This window comes from Cyanistes caeruleus, chromosome 1 (assembly GCF_971803275.1).
Source record: "Cyanistes caeruleus chromosome 1, bCyaCae1.hap1.1, whole genome shotgun sequence".
NCBI classification, from domain to species: Eukaryota; Metazoa; Chordata; class Aves; order Passeriformes; family Paridae; genus Cyanistes; species Cyanistes caeruleus.
This window is the reverse complement of record NC_141701.1, coordinates 99,149,332-99,169,405: the sequence shown is the minus strand read 5'-3', so window position 1 is coordinate 99,169,405 and position 20,074 is coordinate 99,149,332. Positions and strand designations below refer to the sequence as shown.

Below are 20,074 nucleotides of genomic sequence, written 5' to 3'. Positions count from 1 at the left end.
CTTTCTCGGGAGGCGGTGGCGCGTGGCTGCCACACTGCCCTCAGGACAACTCCAGGGTAAAGTGTTCCTCGGGGCACGAAGGTTTCATCCTCTTTCCGGTCACAAACGGTGGAATTTAAAATAAAAAATCTGCCTTGTTGACTTTCAGAATCGTCAAGCACTTTATGTGAAGCATGCCCTTAAGCTATCCTCTACAAGACCCAGGTATTAGAATAATAAATCCTTCTTAATATGAAAGGTGCCAGCGGGAGTCAAGTGTTTCATTGCCGACTTTGACTAGAACAGGAATATCCTGTTGACATAAATAAAACACAATAAAGTATAGTACATAAATTACGACAATGTTGGTGCATGCCGCATTTGGTTTATGAGCAAACGTTTAAAGCTGATTTATCTTCATGAACACACAGTACATCGAGCTTGAATTCAAGCTGCCTGTTCCTCCGAATTGTCAGAGGCTGTACAGTAAATGCCGCCCTGTGCTGAGCGCCTGCGGCCCCTGGCAGCCCGATGCTCCTCTAGGGGCCCGCACTCCCCGGCCACTGCCGGCTGTCCCGTCTCCTGTCCCGGGGTGGCTGGGGACATTCCTCACAGCACGGCTTGGGACACTGCAAGCACAGCAGCAGGGCCTGTCTGTGCTCTGCAGGAACCAGGAGATGAACAAGCGTATGCTGTAAACTGTGCAGCTACTGCACTCCCTTTCCCTTCTGCTCTGCAGATAGCCTTGTCCTCCTGCTTCTGGCCCATCTTGGATGCTCGCTGGTGGTTGAACGCCGAGGTAGGAGTAGCCAAGTAACCCAAATCTGTCTAAAAATTCGTGTATCAGGTGTCAAAATGACACTGGTGCCTCTATATGACCACAACTGCATATCTGCTCCTCAGCAGTTACTACACGTGTCAATGACAGCTGATTTCCTAGCCCACTTCTGTCACTTCCAACTCCTGTTTGGCAGAGCCTAGCTCTGCTATTCCAAAAAACCTGATAGAAACACTGACTATTGCTTGCACACACAAATGCACAGTCACGAAAAACCCTTCTGGCAACAGAAACATTAACTGTTTAATGACACTTAGCAAATTTTCACCAGGTGGAAACAATTCTTCATCTGGCAACAACACTATTAAACTTGGACTAACCCTTTACTTATCATCTTCTGCTCTGTCTCCTCTGCCTCTTGCTCTTCTGGAAAAGATACACAGGTCATGGCTCAGGGAAGCTGAGAGTTTCCCAGTTCACACTATCAGTTTAAATGTCTTAAATTTAACAAAGTTGATCATCCCACACACATGTTTAAGAACGAGTCCTTATAATTATGAGAAAAAAAGAAATCTTATATTTCCACCCCTTTCTGTTTTCAGTTGTGGGTGGATAATTAGGTGAATCATTGTATACCTAGAGCAACATTGTTGGGATACCAAGTACAGCTACAACTTGAAGACAATTTGATTCTGTGTTAATGGCCTGGACAGGAGTGCTGGGATTGGGGGTGAGGTGTGGTGCCTCGGGGTGTGGATGTTTTCCACACTTATATTTGTTCTAAATGGGGCAATGTCTGTGTATTATAGTGACACTCTGTCAAGACACATATCAGAAGATCAAAACAGGAGAGCAATATTTCACTAGCTAAAAAACAATTCTGATATTGTTGCACAATAAAGTGACCTGAAACTGTGCAAAACAGAGTAGTTGACTTGTGTCCCATTGTAAAGTTTGCCAGTGGAATATCTAAGTTTAAAACTGGGCTAATTTTAGGGTATTTGATATACCAGAGGTACTTCTGGAACATGAATATGCAGCAGCTCATGCTGCATCTCAGCAGCTACTGAGCCCTGCTTGCCTGGTGTACTGGGGAGAGCTTCTAGAGGGGTCAGTACACAGAGATTAGCAGTACTGAGAGATTTCAGGAGATCATTACACAGGAATTCTGTCGGCTTCATCTTAGCAGTAAGTTTTGCCGTTAAACAATCAGCCATGTGTGATCTCCAGAAGTGAAATATATGAGCATAAGGTTCCTTTGCACTGTTTTTATTGCATATAATGCTTATAATGCTTCAGCTAAAGCTCTTATTCAGTTCATTATTATACAACTTTGTCTCTCAAATGGAAATTGATGGGAGCATCCAGTGGATTTTGTCATAATGCAGAGACCTCAAGATTTCAAGCTTTTTTGAAGGGTGGTTGATTATCTTGTCCAGGACTTGTATACAGGCCACTCTGTGGAGCGGGTTCCTTTCCTTCTCACTACAGCAATTTCTGTTGCTGTGTACTGTTGTTTCAGGCAGAATTGAGTAAAGCCTTGTGAAGGACCCAGGGCAGAGGACTATTTACAACATAAATTATTCTCCAGTCATGCAATGATTTTGGACTGACAGAGATGTGTTTCATTGACTCCAACTTTGGGAGTAATATAATCCTTTTAAGAAAGCACAGCTCTTAAATTGTATTTGAATAAATTTCAACACTTAAATAATTTAAACTTTTACTTGTCTTCTATAGTAAACAAGACAAAAACATAATGAAAAAGATCAAGCTATCAAAATGTGAGAATGGAAACCATCAATATTAAATAGAGATGGTGTATGCAAACACTAAACATGGCACAGTGTTTCCAAAGAGCATTAAACCGTAAGCCTCTCCCAAAATGTGTACATATTCTATGGTCAGCTCTGTAGTCTTTTCCAGGTATGAGGCTCTACTGCCTGCTCAGATTCTAGGCTGTTTTCTGTGAATATCATGATAACAGGGCACTGGTAGGACTGCCTACAATGGCATCAAGAAACACATACCCACACACAGTCGATGTCTCTGTCCTGATCTTGGATTTGTGCATCTTTTCTTTATGCATGGATGGGCTGTGGAGTTGTGTACTGCTGGCTGAATTTCAGTAATGATACAGTGACCTCCAGCACATAAATCCTTTGCTACCACAGAGAAGGAAACAGTGAGCAAACAGGTTAAGTGCAAGGTCATAGGTTTAATGAGGTTTTAAAAATTGCAGCTCATAGCATAGGAGACTATAATGCCCCTAAATTGAAAAAGAGGGTTAAAATAAACTTCTAGGATCAATGATCATTACCAGGGCATGGTAATAAACATACACTTCTGTATTTTCCTATTATATCTCTCACACAGGGTATGAAGACAATTTACTAGTGAAGCCCTGTCACCCTCTTCTGATGAAGGTTACTAATACATATGAATTACTTCTCTGCTTTTGTGAAATCACTTCTCTCTTCTTTAATAGCATACAATAATATTACAACAAAAACTCTCTGGGTCAAAATGTCAAATTTAATGTCAGAAGAAAATGGAAGAATATGGTAAAGAATATATCAAAGGTAAATGTCTAGCATTCACTTCCAAGCATCACAATAGTCTTTAAAGCTCTCTTGCCATTAATTCTTACACAAGTGTTTTCAAGGGAGAGGATACTTTTTCTACCTCTTCCTTCACCTGTATAACCAAAGCACAGAACTTTGATAGTTAAATATTACAACAGGACAGTTTTCTTATTTGCAGAATCATTACCATTTCAGATCCTGGCAAAGAAACCTTTCCTGTCCATTTCATGAACTTCGAGCAGTTGGGCTTAAACTGAATTTTAAGCAGAAATAGCTAAGCAAACGAATATTTTTTTACCTCCTGCTTTCCCCAGGCTTTCTTTGAATGTCCTCAGGTCTTGCAGTCTGGAAAACTGTACTCTGCAGTGCTGCATACTAAGCAGAGCAAAATGTACACTTTATTAACACCAAAACAATTCCCTTCTGTTATTTTCCTTAGTTTTCTCCTCAAATAAGAAAAATTTGTTGTCCCTCGAAGTAACCCATATTTTTATTCTGGAGCTCTGATAACAACTCTAACACTACAAAAAAGATAGCATGGCTGAGATCAAAATGAGCTGTATACACATCCCAGCTCAAAATTAATGTTGACAGAAGAGAGTGTAGGGACTACAGTATTATTTTTAGAATATACAACAGAGAAACAAGGAAAGAATATTCCTAAATGTCTTCAATCTGTTGACAATGAGCTTTTTACTGTGTGAAATTCCACATGAACAGAAAAAGGTTATGTCAATAAGGGCAAGAAAATGAAATAAGTTCTACATTTCAGTTGTGTAACTGAATCATGTGTCTACTGAAATTGTAATATTAGAGATGAGTATCACTGGGTTTGTATCATCAATAAATCAGGACTCCAAAGCTTTCTGACTCAGATATTCTTAAATAAGATTATTTTTGATGCAGAGCTGCCTTTCTTGTTTGTATGATACTTGACCATAATATGCAAATGTTTACTGTCAATGAAATTGATCCAAGTAGAATGCTGTATTCTGCTTATGGATTTCTCCAGCGAATTGCATCTCTATTCAAATTACACAGAATTTTTGTCACACTTCATTTCTTCCACAGGAGAGAAATGCCAGCCTTTTGCTTTTGTCAGAGAAGAATTGCTCTCTCTGTGTTATCCTTTGTATAAACTCAGGCAAATGCTGACAAACTGCAGGAATAGCAGCGGTAGTACAATGCTGATACAATTGTCTGAAGTGAATAGAACTGCTAGAAGTCGTAAAACCTGTGGAGTGCACTAATTTTCTTGGCACCTGAAACCAGGAGAAAACAATTGTTTCAGTGGCAACGCACAGTTTCAGAAAGGTGGAGGTTATGACATGGGTAGTTAAATGGTGGTTTTTGAGTTACATGTGGATTACACTGGAGCAACTCCAGTGCAGCATGTATGCCATATCTGCAGTGTATAATTGGTTGGCTGACTGTGCTTGCACAAAGGCTACTGGGGAACTCATATCTCAGCTGAGGAAGAAAGTGAGCTGGCAGTGCTGGACCTCTTGGGACTCCCTTAACAGGGAGCTACAGCCTCCTACAGAGCCATTGTCACCTGTAAATGGCTACCTAAGGTCCCAGAGGATGGCCCTGCTAACTGAGACAAAACAATTGTCCAGGACAGTATAATGCTGGGCATGGAAAAATGTTTATGCTCCTTTTGCCCATTTTTTACTTTAAAACTGCTGCTGCTGCAACCAAATGACATGTTTGACATTACTGCACCATCCCTGGCAGGGCTATTGGGCAGTGACTTTCCCTTCTCTTAGGGAAAGTCCTTCCCTTTTCTTCTCCCATTCTCAGTCCTATGCTCTTAACCAATGCTGGAAGAGCAAGTACGCTTATGGCTCTGAGTTATGCTTAACTTCCCGAAGGTGATAACATTCAGATAGTAGCTAAATAGGGATTTATTCTCCTGCCTTTCCTTGGATGGGATTTTATCACTTCTGTGGGTTATTTTCTCAGACCTGTGAATTCAGATATGCTCCTCCTTTACAATTATCACTGGTGTCAGTGGAAGGTGCTGTCTTGAAGAGCAAATGCAGGTGTCATGCAGCCAAATGTACAGGGACTTTGTCATTTTAAACAAGATGAAATCTTCAGTGGGCATGTCTTGAGCATTGCTCATTAATCTGGAAGAGATGGAGCAAGGTTTCTCACAGCTACTCCAAATTTATTTCACAGGACTTAACTATATAAATTTACATGCAGTTACCTGCCCAAACTTTTCCACAGTATCTTGCTCAGGAGCAAACAAATGCAGTTAATTTGACCCAATAATTAACTGACATGTAAGCAAGTAACATTAGGTACATTTTTTCATTGAATTATTGTAGTCGGTATCCGTCACCCTGACTTAAACTGAGGAGAAGTATTGAGGCTAGTGAGGTAGTTGCTGTGGGTTTGCACTCAGGGTAACACAGTTCTCAGTGTGCAGAATCACAGAGAAGGTGAACTTTCTCATCAAATCTTCTGCAGTGGAAGACTTTCTAGCTCTTTAAGAAAGCTGAAATGTCAGTGCTCATGTTGCAAGCTCAGGCCCAGCTTTAGAGTAAACATATGATACATTCAAAGCCTGAAGCTGCCTTATTTTGCTCATCCGAAAGCAGCAATGAGTGGCTCGGTGAGATACACCACTCAGGCTTGACTCATATTTTAAACAGCAATAAAGAGCTTCAAAGTTCTTCAAAGAAGTAGAAAAAAGAGTTATGAACTCTCCTTGCTTTTTGTGAAAAAAATGAGGTCACATCTGCAAAACTATGGATTGTATTTTACTACTGACTCAATGCATCAGCTAACTAGTTGCAACTAAACAATTTTACAAGTAATGCAGCAATTATACAAGCAAAACTAGGATGAATTCAGCACCTCATGAAGGCAAGGAATCAAATTCCATGGTAACATTTCAGGAACTCCAAGTTGCAGGAGATGAAATGTAAAGGAAACTGATTTGAGGCAATCTGTGCTCAGAGATGGCAAAAAGCTCTCTATAGAAATGGGTTACTTAGTTTTATTTCTTCCTCCACCAGATTCCAGGCATTTCTCTTTCTGACTCACGTACAGGCATCAATTACTCTGAGAAGCTTTGCTCAGATACTTCAACTCAGTTGAAAAATACATGTCAAAATGCGAACTGTGCCGTACTTTTAATTACGTAGCAATTGCAAACTGATCACATTGTATATATGGTTTATACAATGTATAAATATTAAAATGGTACGTAAGGTTTTAAGGTACTACTTGTCTGAGGAATATTAATATCCGGGTCCATTCCTGTTATTTATAAGTATGGTATAAACTTAAATTAACTGTCAGTACTGTTACCAGAACTCTATAAAAATTTCACATGTAAAATATTTTTCTGAATAAAGTAACTAATTAAAACTTTTTTATTTTTTTTATTTTTTTTTAATGTCAGATTCCATTGCGTAGCACCCTTTATCACAATGTTTGGCAAAGAAATTTCCAGTTTATTAAAGAGATTGTTATTTAATAATTTCACCAAAGAAAATCTGCAGGTCCTCTGAGAATCATCTTAGCACAGATGGAATAGTTCCCCTTTTTTTATAAAAAGAAAGAGTATATAGTGCTGAGAGTTACGTTGTCTCCTCATACAATATTAGCTTCTCAAGAAGGTTCTCAGAATATATTAAGACATAAGATGGTGTAGTCTGTGATTACATGAGACCATAAATCCTTGTCTTGTTTGTCATTCCTTCTGCCATATTCCTGTGCAATGCTTCCAGCTTTCTTTCAGAGCTAAAACAACAGAGACAAAGCTTGCTTTCTGATTGACTGATGGGGTAATGAAAATTATTAGTAGCCCTTACAAACACCATTGATGTAAAAAAAAAAAGAAATCAAATATTGACACCTTATCTTTGTATTTGAAGCAAGCATTTGTCTGTTTGTTTTATTAAATGTAGGTAGGCTTGTACACACTGATACTTACAAGTATTGTCTGCAGACTCTGAGGAGCTCATGAGTGTATTTCAAATTCACTTCAACAAGGGCACCAGGCAGTGTTATAAGGATTTTGTAAAAATCCATCCTTTAGAATCTTGTAAGTAATCTCTTGGATATCCTACAGGCCTGACTTCATAAAGCTTTCAACACTGAGTTGAGTGGGCTGCATGTGTGTGAAGCTCCCCTGATTGAAACGCCAATATTCTTTCTTTCTCTGGGCTCTGAAATTTACTATTGCAATAAAACAGAAGCATTCCCTTGCATACTAAACTGAAGTGGTTATGAAGAACAACTACCAGAGCCCCTCATTTATTTCATGGTTTCGGTCTAATTGACATCAGCATTCAATCCTTTCTACTGGCCTATTCATTGTCTCCCTCCAGATTCAGTCTGGATTCAGTGTACAACAAATTCATTACTGAACTGCAGCGCCTTCCCTCTCTGAAAGGAAGGGGAAAGAAGAAATCACCCTGTAATTACAAGAAAAGTATATTTTCTTTTCTGCCAGCTCTTAGGTATTTCCCATAATGCCTACAGCAACTACCAACACTGCCTCCCACATCTGTCAGTCTAAGACTCTATGTTAAGAGGATATTTATCTATCTCTCTGACTCCAAAGAACTAGTGCCAGAGACACATTAATACAAATATTTCTTAATAATTCATGGATTGATTGATGGACAAAAAATATTGCAGACCATGTATTTTTGGCATATTATTTAAATAGCAGCAATAAAAATGCTCTTTTTATAAAGAATATGAATAATTTATTTTAGTACTAAAGGATGAGAATTCCTGTAATGCATCATTTGCAAGAATGGTGCCAAGAGCTCTAACCAGAGACTGGGAAACAATGAGAGGAATATGATGAAGGGCCACTGGTACCCACTGGTCTTTCCATAAGAATGGAGACCAAAAAGTGTTTGAAATTAGTACAGAAGAATTGGTGTGACATAAAATAAAGAGAGAAAGAGGGCAGATTGGGAAAAATCTTGCTTCATTTGGGGAAATCAAAACAAATATTACCTGTACAGAATACGAAGAATTATATGGAAGGGCACAGAATAGCCACCAGATAAATGAAATTTTATGGGGAAAAGTGTTAGGAGAAGGGTGTAATAACATTTTTCTGTGGTACAGGTGTATTTAATACACAAGTGAATGTATATGTTTAGCATAGTGCAGACTGTGTGGAAAAAGGGTCGCCCAAAACCTGGAATTTTTGTACCTTTCTCCTGTTCACAGGACACCTCCTCTTCTTTAGCTATCTATGATATTAATAAGATAGTAATTGTGAGGACCACGTAGCCTTAGAGCTCAGCTGAGGTAGGGATGGTATTGTCAAATAAAACAATTATGAACTCTTAAGATAAACTCTAAGAAACCAGCTATTTATTCCACACTTGAAGCTTACCACATTTCTAAAATGCTTCAGAAATGTGGTTAAAGCTAGGGGGTTCTGTCAGTGGGTTTTCACAGCAGATGCCATATATGATGTGGCTTTGACAGATTCTATAGAGCATGGGGACTTCTGGTGAGAGCAGAACCATTTGTAAGATGAAATGCTCATTGTGACTTCTGTAGCTTAGAAAAGGCCTAATCCCTCACGTTACCACCAGCTGAGAGGAAAGGCAGTCTCAATAACCACTGTGGGCTTGGATCCCATGTTGCCGTATGGCTAGAAGTCAGCAGATTCAAAGTAGCTGAACCCAATCAAAAAAGTGAGGGAGATTGTAGATGTTCTGTTTCTACCCTATTCAGTGGATATTTCCTAAGTATTCAGGGGGAAAAAATAAAGGAAAAGGAAAGTAGATGTACTATGTGAAAATATCTACAGAATCTAAAGCCATGCAAAAGAACACTCTGCTGCTAAATGATGCAATAGTGTATATCACTCATTCATTAAATATTAACAAATAATTTAAAATTTTCTGTAATTTGGCATGCTCCTGAAGTTATACCCATTCCCCTGGTTGTTGTTATTGGTGGTGGTGTTTGTTTTTCGTTGGTTTTTTGTTTTGCCTTTTTTTTGTTTTTTTGTATAGACCTGTAAGGAGAGTTTTATGAGCTTTCTTTGGTTTAAAATCTTGATTTTAAAATTTTTCTTTGCGCAGATTAAGAGAAAATGGAATATCAGTGGATGTACCATAATTTGACATGAATATCAGGAATGGAAACCAGAAGGATTTTTTAAGATTTAGACTAAATCTTTGACAGATTAGCTGCTGGTTTCTAAACCTTATTTCTGAGAGAAGACTACATATGAGGTGACATGATGTCCTCCCTTCACTGAGCTGTTAGTGGACTTGCAAAAAGTCCAATCATCCCTTCGCTATCTCTCCTGCCCTGTTTTTGAGCTGCAGGGTGTAGTAGTGAGACATGAGCCTTGGATGCAACTTTGCTGACACTGATTGAACAGTTGACTAGGCTGGCATGATTTCAAGCCATGTGCCCCAGCTGAATATTGGACACAGTGTAGTCCTTGGTGTTAAGGTGGGGGCTGTTCAGTAGCATTTTGTGTCTGCAACAAAAAGAAACTTCTGTCAAATTTTTTATGGGCAATCAATTCTTTGCCAGATCAGAACTAGTGGCCTGACCTTAAATATGTTACTTTTTTCTTGCTGTATACATTTTCCCAATCTGTAACAGAAAGCAAGGAACTTTTCAGATTTTGAAGCTAAAATAATAAGAATATTGTTTGAATATATGTTTAGGTTTATGAAACATGTTTCCCAGTACAGTGTCATTAATAAAAATCACAACAAATGTACTTTAGAGTAAATGAATGAATGAAATTTAAGACTGATACTGCAAAATAAATTTGAACTGGCTTTTTTTTATTGGTGGGGAAATTCATTGGACTGTGAAAATTAATCACACTCTGCGTAGTACTGCACTGGTACACATTATTCACTGCAAAATAATTCTGTTTTGAGACTTTGCATGTATACTGGATTGATTCAATGTTTATTGAGATTTTTGTTTTGCATCTCATTTATGTTTATGCCTACCAGATGGTCTTTATTTGTCATAGTATTTCTTAGGAATTTTTTTTTTCTGTCTCAGATTTGAGTGTCTGCATGATGAAGATGTGAAAGAAGAAACTGAGCAATATTAAACATCATAGATAAGTTATCGCTAAGCGTAAAGGAAGCACATTATGATTGCAAATAATAGTGTAAGAGAAAAGCCTGAACTGATCTGTATTTTGGCTCTAGGGATAAGATTCTCAAGCAAAATGTGAATCTTAGTGTGTTCCTAGTGTTGAATTTGGGGATTTAAAGTTAGAGAAGAAGCTAAAGTAGATTCTTTTCTAAGAATTTTTTTTAGTAGCAAGGCTTCTTCTTCACAAGCCTTTAAGATCTCATTGCCTGAGACATTTACACAGTCCTAAGTGCCTAATTTTGGAATATAAGCACAATACAGGAGTTGTGTAAGAAGTAATATCTGCCTAATTCTTTCACTCCATCTCCATCAGGAGAGTAGCCTGATTTGTACTAGATTCACTGAGCCGAGATTAGCCCTCGCTGTTGAGATGACAATTGGTTGAAGCAAGGTGGCTTCCTGTATGAGAAACAAATTTCAGCCCTTCATTTACAGGAGGAGATAATGACATCTATAGAATTGTTTTCCCATTGATCTTTCCACCCCAGCCAATCCCCTCTCTCAATCTCTTCCTGGAACAGGAAAGACACACAAAAGTTTTGGAATCCGTGAGAAATCCTTCATCATTTCAGACAATGGAATAGGCTTCTTCCAGTCTTTAATGGCTGAAGCTTTATGAACAGAAGCTGGATCATATGTCCTCAAAAAGATTTTTCCTAAAGAATACTGGAAGAGCTTTTAGCAAATTTCCAGCAAAAGGACACCTTTTGAATGAAATGAAAATCCTTCCATGTACAGACAGAGAAACTGACATGAAAAACTCCCGGGTCTGTTAATCTTGCAAAATTCAGCTAATAATCAGAGATATGCTTTTCATGCAAAGTCAACCCAAAATATAATTAACACAGCTACATAAATATATATAATAAGAATAAAAGCAAAAAAACCACCTTAGTAAACCCAGGAGACAAAAATACTAGCTCTAAAAGTCCCTTGTTTCTGCACAAAGATAACTGAATTATTTTCCTTCAATTGTGAATCAGTAAGTCACAAGACAAGATGCTGAAGGAAAATTAAAATAAATTGAGTTTGATGCCATAGACCATTGTCTAAAAAAGATACAATGCAAACAAGAATTAGTTATATCTATGTAGCAATAATAATAGTAATTGAATAAAGTGAATAAAAATGAATAAAAGTGAATAAAAGGAGGATGTGGTACCAATTAATTGGTGTAGACTAGAAGAGGAAAATTCTTTTCTGGTAAACCAAATTAAATCCAGAGTAACCACAGAAGATGGTAGATGAAGTTGGTGGTGAAAGATATCCAATCATTAAACTGTCTTTTGTTAGTTTCTGGCAATATTAACAGCAGTCATGGTTAGAAATCTCTCACTGTAATAAATAGAGTTTTGCCTATAGTTTCCACTTCTTTCACAGAGTAGATTGAAATAAACTTTCCATTTTCTCACCCAGGATATGGTTTTTACCATTGGGAAGTATTAAGGAATACATAAGAAGAATCAGAAATTGTTCTATGAAAGGAGGAAGAGGAGGACAAAGCAAAGACTGGAAGATTTGGAAACCAAGGAAACAGTCACCAGATAGTTGGCACGCAAAACAAAAAGAACAAAAGCATTGGGCAGCAGCTCTGATGCCTGATTAAGGCTGTTGTGTATCTGTACTGTATATTATAAAGAGCTGATAACCATATATTAGTGTCTGATGTTAACTCATGTTGATCTTTTGGATGTAATGTATTATCCCAGTAGTTTCCCCAGTAATGTGACATGTTTAAGGAGATCACAGGGAAAAAAATAAAACTAGTGACCTTTCTGTTCTTCAGCAGATAAAAATATTACCATGCATTTTCTATTTCTTTATTCTGTATTGACACCTCACCTCCTTCCCCATGTGGTCAAGTTCTCCTGAACAAATTTTCATTTTGTAGAGTCACTACCAAAGCTGTAATCACAGCTGGGTTGAACACCATGCCTCACCAGCCCAAGGCAACTTAAATTCATTTTTTCGTGGGACCCAGTGCAAACATAAATTACAGCATCACTCACCCTGTTGCAAACGCTCTTTTTTTCCTGACCTCTTTCAATTTGAAGATAAAAACTGTCACAGTTCTCTTCAGGCAGTAACTTTTCAATAGCCATTAGTGAAAAGTACTGTATTTAACATTCTGTGCTTTCTTATATGGAGAAATATAATGTAATTCCTTTCCAGGAATTACACAATCCTTTTGTAAAGTTCTTTCTCACTAATCTACCACTATGCTATTAAAAATATCCTTGGAGATATTTAGGAAGGCAATTGTTTGCTCCACTTCAGATTAAAAGAAATAAAAAAAAGCCTGTGAATTCAGAACTGTTATTAGCTCAATAACAGGAGTGGTATATTCTTCATCATAAATATTTTTTCTTGTGTTGCAGTGGGCAACAATTTTTTTTTCCTAAAAATAACTTTCACTCTATTGCACAACTCTCCTCTGGCCTGTAGGTGTCATAGTCAGAATATGGATGAAATAGATAAATATTAGTCTTCTTGAAATAACTTTCTGAAAAGCCTTGTTAGGCTTCTTGTTAGGTAAGTACTGTTATATACTGAAGTTTTGGAAGTGGATAAATGACTCTAGTACATAGACAAGCACACAATATTTCACTGCACATTCTCTACCTACAAAGGTGAAGTTTCTTATGTTTCTCAGCTAAAAACCCCATTTTTCTCAAAATTCTTAACCTGATGCCTCCAGCTCTGAACTTGCCTGTCTTGATTCCACCCTTTTTCCATTTTTCCTTTCACCCTTGCTTCTTAATATCTAAGTCAGATAAGGCCCAGAGAAGTGAATGAAAATATTAAAGAGCAGCATGTTCCTATTCAAGGCATAGAGTGTTGAACTGTAGATGTAATAGAGCCACAGGAAGAAGCACCAGTGAATGCTGGGGAAAGCAGCCTGACCAGTAGGGTGGTCAGGATCAATCCTATGATGGAGTGATGGCAACAGTCAACAACAGAAGACCAACAGATGTAATCTATCAAGATTTCTGTAAGGCTTTTGACATGGTGCCACAAGACATCCTGATTTCCAAATTGGAGAGACATGGATTTGATGGATGGACTTCCAGTGGATAAGGAATTGGCTGGATGGATGTAGCCAGAGGGTTGTGTTCAATGGCTCTGTGTCTGATTGGCTAGTGCTCAGCTCCTACAACTTGGAGAAAGGACATAATTTCCTCCAGTGGAAGGTTCTGTGGGAATTCTAGTTCATCAAGGACAGAGGTGTTGGAGCCTTGGATATTTGTAAAACAGATAAAAATTAATTCTTAGGAACTGTTTTGATAATGGTATTTTAAAGATTTCCCTTTAATAACTACCTAAAAAATGGGGCTAGAAAAGGAAAGCTCAATATCCTGTGCATAAATATGCAGTGCAAGAATGATTATAATTTAAAGATTTAGGCATGTGATGAGTTAGAATTGGTAACTTGCTATTTTGAGCCTTCCTTTTGCCTGAAAGGCAAGGAGAAATGGTAAAAAAGTCTTTGATGTCATTTGAAAAATACCAGATATATATATGTTGTGGGACCCAAGGTGGTAAAAATGGAATCCTTGGTAAGAACCATGAAGCCCTCTTTACTAGATAACACAGTCCAAGATTTTCTTGCTTATTACTGTAAACATTTTCATTTATAGAAAGATCTAACTTAAGGATTTCAAATTATTGCAGCATAAAACCAGGCCTTAGTAATTCTGAGTAAGAAACTCTCATCAAACATACACTGAGAGCTCTAGACATTTCTGTGATGTGGATCTGTATGTCAACTTACTATTGTATTAATTTATTCTTTTATTTTGTGATATTCATACAATCTGGTGCAGGAATGATGAATGAATTTATCTCAATGTTATTAATTATTCCAACTACCTGGAATAAAGGAGTTAGCATTTCCATACCTATAAAGAGCTAAAGGCTGCATTTGGAAGGAATAATGGATATTTTCAGAAGATTTTCAAATCCAGTTTGAATAGTTGGATATTTTCACCCTGATTCAAATATTTAAAAACCTGCTTAAAATAGACTAACTGAAGCTTGCAGCTCATGCTCTATAACAATTTTATTGCTGATTACATTGCACAGTGAAACACTTCATCAAACACTTTATTCCTAACTATTACCTGTTAGTCAGCTGTAACACAAAGAGCACCATGTGCTGGGAGATTATGAGAGTTTTGCCTCTTTTCTAAGACACATCCATCCCAGACACTAGATGTCTGCCAGACACTATATGCTATTAAGAGGAGACTGGAAGGGGGGTTGCCTTGTGGTCTCTTATTTCAGTCTGTTGGTGGGCAGTCTGGTAAGAAAGTGGTGCTGAAACTTACTGTGTACCTTGCCTCTGTCAGTGTGCTTGAATTGCTGTTGCAGAAAAAGGTGGTCAAAATCAGCTCTTTAATTGTAAAAGGGCAAGACATAAGTCTACGACCCATAATTTCCAATGGAAAGAATATTAGTTTAAGTTTTGGAAATCTGGGGTCAGTTCTGGATGCAGCCACAAAGCTGGCATATCATAATGATATACAGAAGTCTGAGATTTGTAGAGAGTTTTATTTTTCTTATTGCTCAAACCAATACAAAATTCACAACTTTTTCTTCCTTTTATGAAAGACAAGGAAAACGATAAACAAAAAAATAAATAAGAAAAACCTTTCTGAAACCCTATATGAGGCTCACATTAAAAGACTTCTATTAACTTAATTTGAAAAAAAAAAATGTAACAGAGTAACAAGTTCAATAGCCTTACTCAGTAACTTTACGAGTATGGACAAAAATATTAATGCATGTAAATTACATTGGTAACAGGAATATTCTCATGAGTGTAACTGCACTTATTCTTGATGTTTCCTTTTACAAATAAGAATTAATCCCTCAATATATCTCAATAATACTGTAATGCCTGTGGTTCAGAGGCACATGTCACTTGGGAGACTTGCCTAGCCCCGTGGCTTTTAACCCTGGTAAGTAATTAGAATCTAATTTATGAATGCTTCATATCAGGAAAGGAATCTGAATTTGTTCAAAAGAGTCCTTGTCAGGAAGATTTCCTTAAGCAAAATTTTACTAAGTGTCTTTGCAACCAGTATTTCTTAATTCTGTGAAGAGGGAAAAAAAGATGTGTAGCTTTTTCAAGACCTATGTAACTTCAGAATTATTGTTGTTGTTGTTGTTGTTGTTTGTGGATTGGGGTTTTTGGGTAGTTTTTGTAGATTTTTCTTATTTTAATGTTCCTTTGAGGAAGAATTAAGTACAGCACATCTCAATTATCCTTTGACTTGGTATATTTTTGTAAAACATTCTGGCAAGCAATGAGAACTGTAGATTTGGGGTTTTGTTTTGATTTGTTCCTTTGTTTTTTTTTCTTGCTTGCTTTTATTGTGGGGTTTTCAGCATGTGTGTGCAAAAATATTATTTATTTAAGGGTTTTCAATGAGTTAGTGATATTCCCATTCTTCTGGGGAACCTTTGACTGAATGAACTTCAGAATCTGCTGCTTCAATGTGCTACAGTACGTTAGAGCCTCTGTTCTCAAGTACATAATATTGAAATGTTAACTAAATAAAAATAATAGGACCTGTTTTGAGGGAACTGCTGCAGGCTGGCTATTGTGTCTGCTCCTTTGTATAAATACAGGTATAAAACTGTTTGGATCCTGACTGAGCTGCAGCAATAAGAATGGACATGAATTACATTTTTTAAATTATTTACAACTTCACAGTGTCTGTGGCTTTAAATTATTGATGCTTGTGACAGCAACTGTCAATGAGACAAAGCTTCCACTGAAACAGCAGCAGCATACTGTACTATACCGTGGTATTCAGTGCCTCCAGTCCTTCTTATTAAGGAAAAATGTCACTTCTTTCATTGCAGGAGAACAGAAAAAAGGAAGCAAGATCATTATTAAAGGAGAAGTTTCCTGCAAGACTCTTTGATTACAGTGTGTCTCTCAGAACTCCTGGCATAACAAAAATGTTCTAACTGAGCATGAAAGAGACCGGTCTTATCAGTAAGAGACTGCATAATGTTTGCTGTAACACATTTTTTTACATGTAGGATTATACCAGCAAAAAGGTCCCTGCTGGACCACAAAGGATGAGGCAGCCCTGTGTGTCGGAGAGAGACTTTAGGGGCAACATTTGTCCCCACCTACACCCCACAGTGCATTGTCTAGGGCTGTGTCACTCATCATTCAGGCAGTACCTTCAGAACAATGGTATCAGCTGTCCAGATGTGGTACAAACACTTGCACCTCTGTTGATACAGCAGCGACTGTCAGGAGTACCACAGGTCATCTGTCTTCTTTATTACTGCTGCTCCCTCCTGATGACCTATGAAGCTGTAATCTCCTGATCTGTCTGTCTGTATCAGACAGATCCTAATAAAGTTTTTCTTGCTTTAGGTGCAAAAGGACAGGTCTGCTTTAAGCATGCTGGTGTGTGGCTCTGTTTTCCCTGTTTCTTTATTCAAGTTTGAAGCAACAGCACACTAGGTGAAATTCATGAGGACAAAAGGAGAACCTTGTGTTATTTGGATCTAGAAGCTTGCTTGAACCCATTACTGCTGAAAAAAGAGAAGATTCCTGATGTGAAAACCTCAGTGAGCCACATGTGTGCTGCACGTGTACTTGCAGAGTGGAAGAAATCTGTATGGAATATGAAACTGCATCCTATACTCTGGGGATCAGGTGTTGGATTGTATAAGGACAAGTGCTTTATTAAGAGTGGGGAATGACTGAAGAGTGATTGTAGATAATGATTTTCAGTAGAGGAAGAGAATCATGCCTATTTTGTGTTTTCTTACGTGCACAGGTGGAAGGAGAGAGTCAAAGTCTTCTGCTGTCGTTCAGGAAACAAAGATTGTTTTAATGACTTAGAAAATAGTAATAGGTACATGGACACAATGCCAGGGAGACTGTGAAGCTGCAAGAAATGAATTGTGTTTTCATGGCTCAGATTAAATCCCACTAAAATGGACTTGGACTGATATTAAGGCAATGGCTGACCTCTGGTTGCAGGTCACCAAATGGCAGGAGTTCTATCCCCTCAGAGGATCTAAATGGGGCTCATCCGTGTAGCTTAGAGGGCTCTGCAGCTCTGTAGCTTTACATTGCCCAGGGGCCTGGCCTCAGGGGCGTATCCCTGGCCTGCCATGCAGAGGAGAGTGGCCTGAATCAACTTTGCTCAAGGGGTCCCTTTTCCCAGCAGAACAGCCACAATACATAGTACAATATGCTCCATCAATATACCTGAAGTAGTGACTGCCCTGTGTTTTAACAATATAATACAAATGCACTGAGGATAATCAAGAAACAAGGATATGGGATATGTCAAAAAACAAGAGTTTTTTGATAATTCAGGTGTACCATGCAGGACTTTGAGACCCAAGAAAATACTTACATAACCATATTTGTATGGTAGTAAATGCTGTATTAAGGTGAAAATTTAAGTGGTCAATAAAAAAACTCCCAGACAGTCCAGTAGTAGGATGTCATATGCTGGCCTTAAGAAAAAGCAATGTGAAGAAGCTTTTCAAGTGTATCCCTTTTGACTAAACTAGCCATGGCTAAATAATAGTCTTGTTTGATACCTTGTTCAGGAAAGCAGAATACTGTTTCAGAAATAAAGATTCTGAAGATTCACCAACACAACTAAAACATTTGAATCTATCATTGATTAATCTTTTTTCTTTTACTAACACCCCACTGAGGCCTAATGTTTGGCAACTTAGGTTGTCTTGGTCCCATCTCCTCAATTCAGTTATGCAGTATGTTGTTCTGCCACCATTTATCTGACCTCCAGCACCATCATAAAACTGAGTATGCAGTATTAGAGACAAGGTCCTTCCAGCATCTCTTACCATAGCTAATAGCAGGACTGCTGACATCATAAGGAAATTGATAGCATCATAACTTTGATTCTGTACAACTGTTCATGAGCATTGACTATGGAGCACTGACATCAGATGGCACCTACAGACTAAAAACATTAAGGTCTTTTGATGCTAACTTTCAGGACCCAGCATGAATATTTAATTTTGTAGTTTAACCACTACTTAGTGGCACAACTGCAACAATAAATGCAAAGATTCTTATTTTCATTTTAAAACCACTGAACAGGGGATACTAATGGGAAGATCTTGTCAATATGCTATGAAGAAATAAAATGTAGTGAAATACAACAATTCATATAACAGGGTGCAAAGAATTCCTTTGAAAGCAGAAAAGCAGCATTTTTCTTATTTGTCTAAATCTATCCTACATGTGTCTTAGAAAGAAAAAAATCACTCAAGTATGCACATTAATTCATTACATTATAAGAACCATTTCATTTATCATATTTTCACAGAATCTCTATAGTGACATACAACAGTGTTCATTAGGTCAGATCTTTCTCATCCATCTCAAGGGTTTATTGTCCTTGACTACCACTGAACATAATGTCATCTGAGGCCTTTCATGTATCCTGGGTGTAGGGAGGGCTTTCTGGAGTGACAAAGCTGAAATATATCCAACTGTATAGATTCCTTATATCAAATGCAGGTAGATTTCTTCAGCATCTGGCTACCTAAGCATCTCAGTCTTTTTGATATCTCATATCTTCCAGAGGGTTAGCAAAGGGCCAATGCGTAGCTGAATTATTCTTACCAAACTACGAGCTGTTGGTCATGTCTTACTGGTAGGGAAATTGGAGAGCTCGACAGTGCCAAAAATTAAGCAGCTGGTAAATGAGGGAGCTAGGAACTGTAGATCTTCCAAGTCTGAGCATTGCCTACTTTACATTTTACAGAGAGGACTGACACAAGAAGAAACAAAGATTTTTATCTAGATCATGAGGACAGTCAGCCAGGGCAAGTAGACTCTACCTCAAGACTTTGATACTTAGACTAGTGCTTGTCCCACTGAATACTTCTTTATGGACAGAAAGATCCTAGAGTGACTATTCCTCACAATAACATGATGCAGGAGGAAGAGAGCAGATCAGTTACAACATTTCCTTCAGCTCAGGGGTGAAGAACTTTCGTTAACATAGTACATTAGCCTTACCAAACTATGGCTGGAAGGCTGGCCTAAGGAACAAAACCCTGGACTATCAAAAGTGTTGAACTTTCTGCACTCCAGCCTCTCAATAATGCAGGCTCCTTTTCATACAGGGCTTAAGTGCAGGCTTTTTTCCCCTACTAAACTTAGCAGAATTTATTTTTTTGGTATATATATTTTGAACAGCAGGTGATGCTATAAGACTTGGGATTAAGCTCTCTTCTGGCTCCAGTTCTCTACAAGTGCTGCTGAAGAGTGAGGAAAACACACTGAATTTTTCCTCTTATCTGCATAAGAAAGGTTTCAGTTTCAGATTATAGAGACTAAAGCGGTTGCACTCAGAAACTGGAAGAAATGTTAGGTTGTTTTATACCAGTAATTTATGTGTATATTTAATACCCCAGAAAAATGTGCTAACAGGGTCAGACCAGTTCAGAGAAGGCCTCCCTGTTCTCTGATTTCAATCTTGTTTTAATACTCCATCTGGAAGATATTCCAAGGCTAATAGTAATCTCAGTCTCAAGGAGAATTTTTACCTGCAAATAAAAATAAACTAAACAAACA

At 37.9% G+C, this 20,074-nt stretch overlaps 1 long non-coding RNA gene across 1 annotated transcript; it reads left to right on the top strand.

Annotated features, from left to right (window-relative positions):
• Window positions 1-7: 7 nt before the first annotated feature.
• LOC147655767 (uncharacterized) lies at window positions 8-15,189 on the top strand. The gene is made up of 3 exons (XR_015274664.1): window positions 8-204; window positions 10,375-10,486; window positions 11,890-15,189. It is a non-coding gene; the product is annotated as an uncharacterized LOC147655767 (long non-coding RNA).
• The last annotated feature ends 4,885 nt before the right edge of the window (window positions 15,190-20,074 follow it).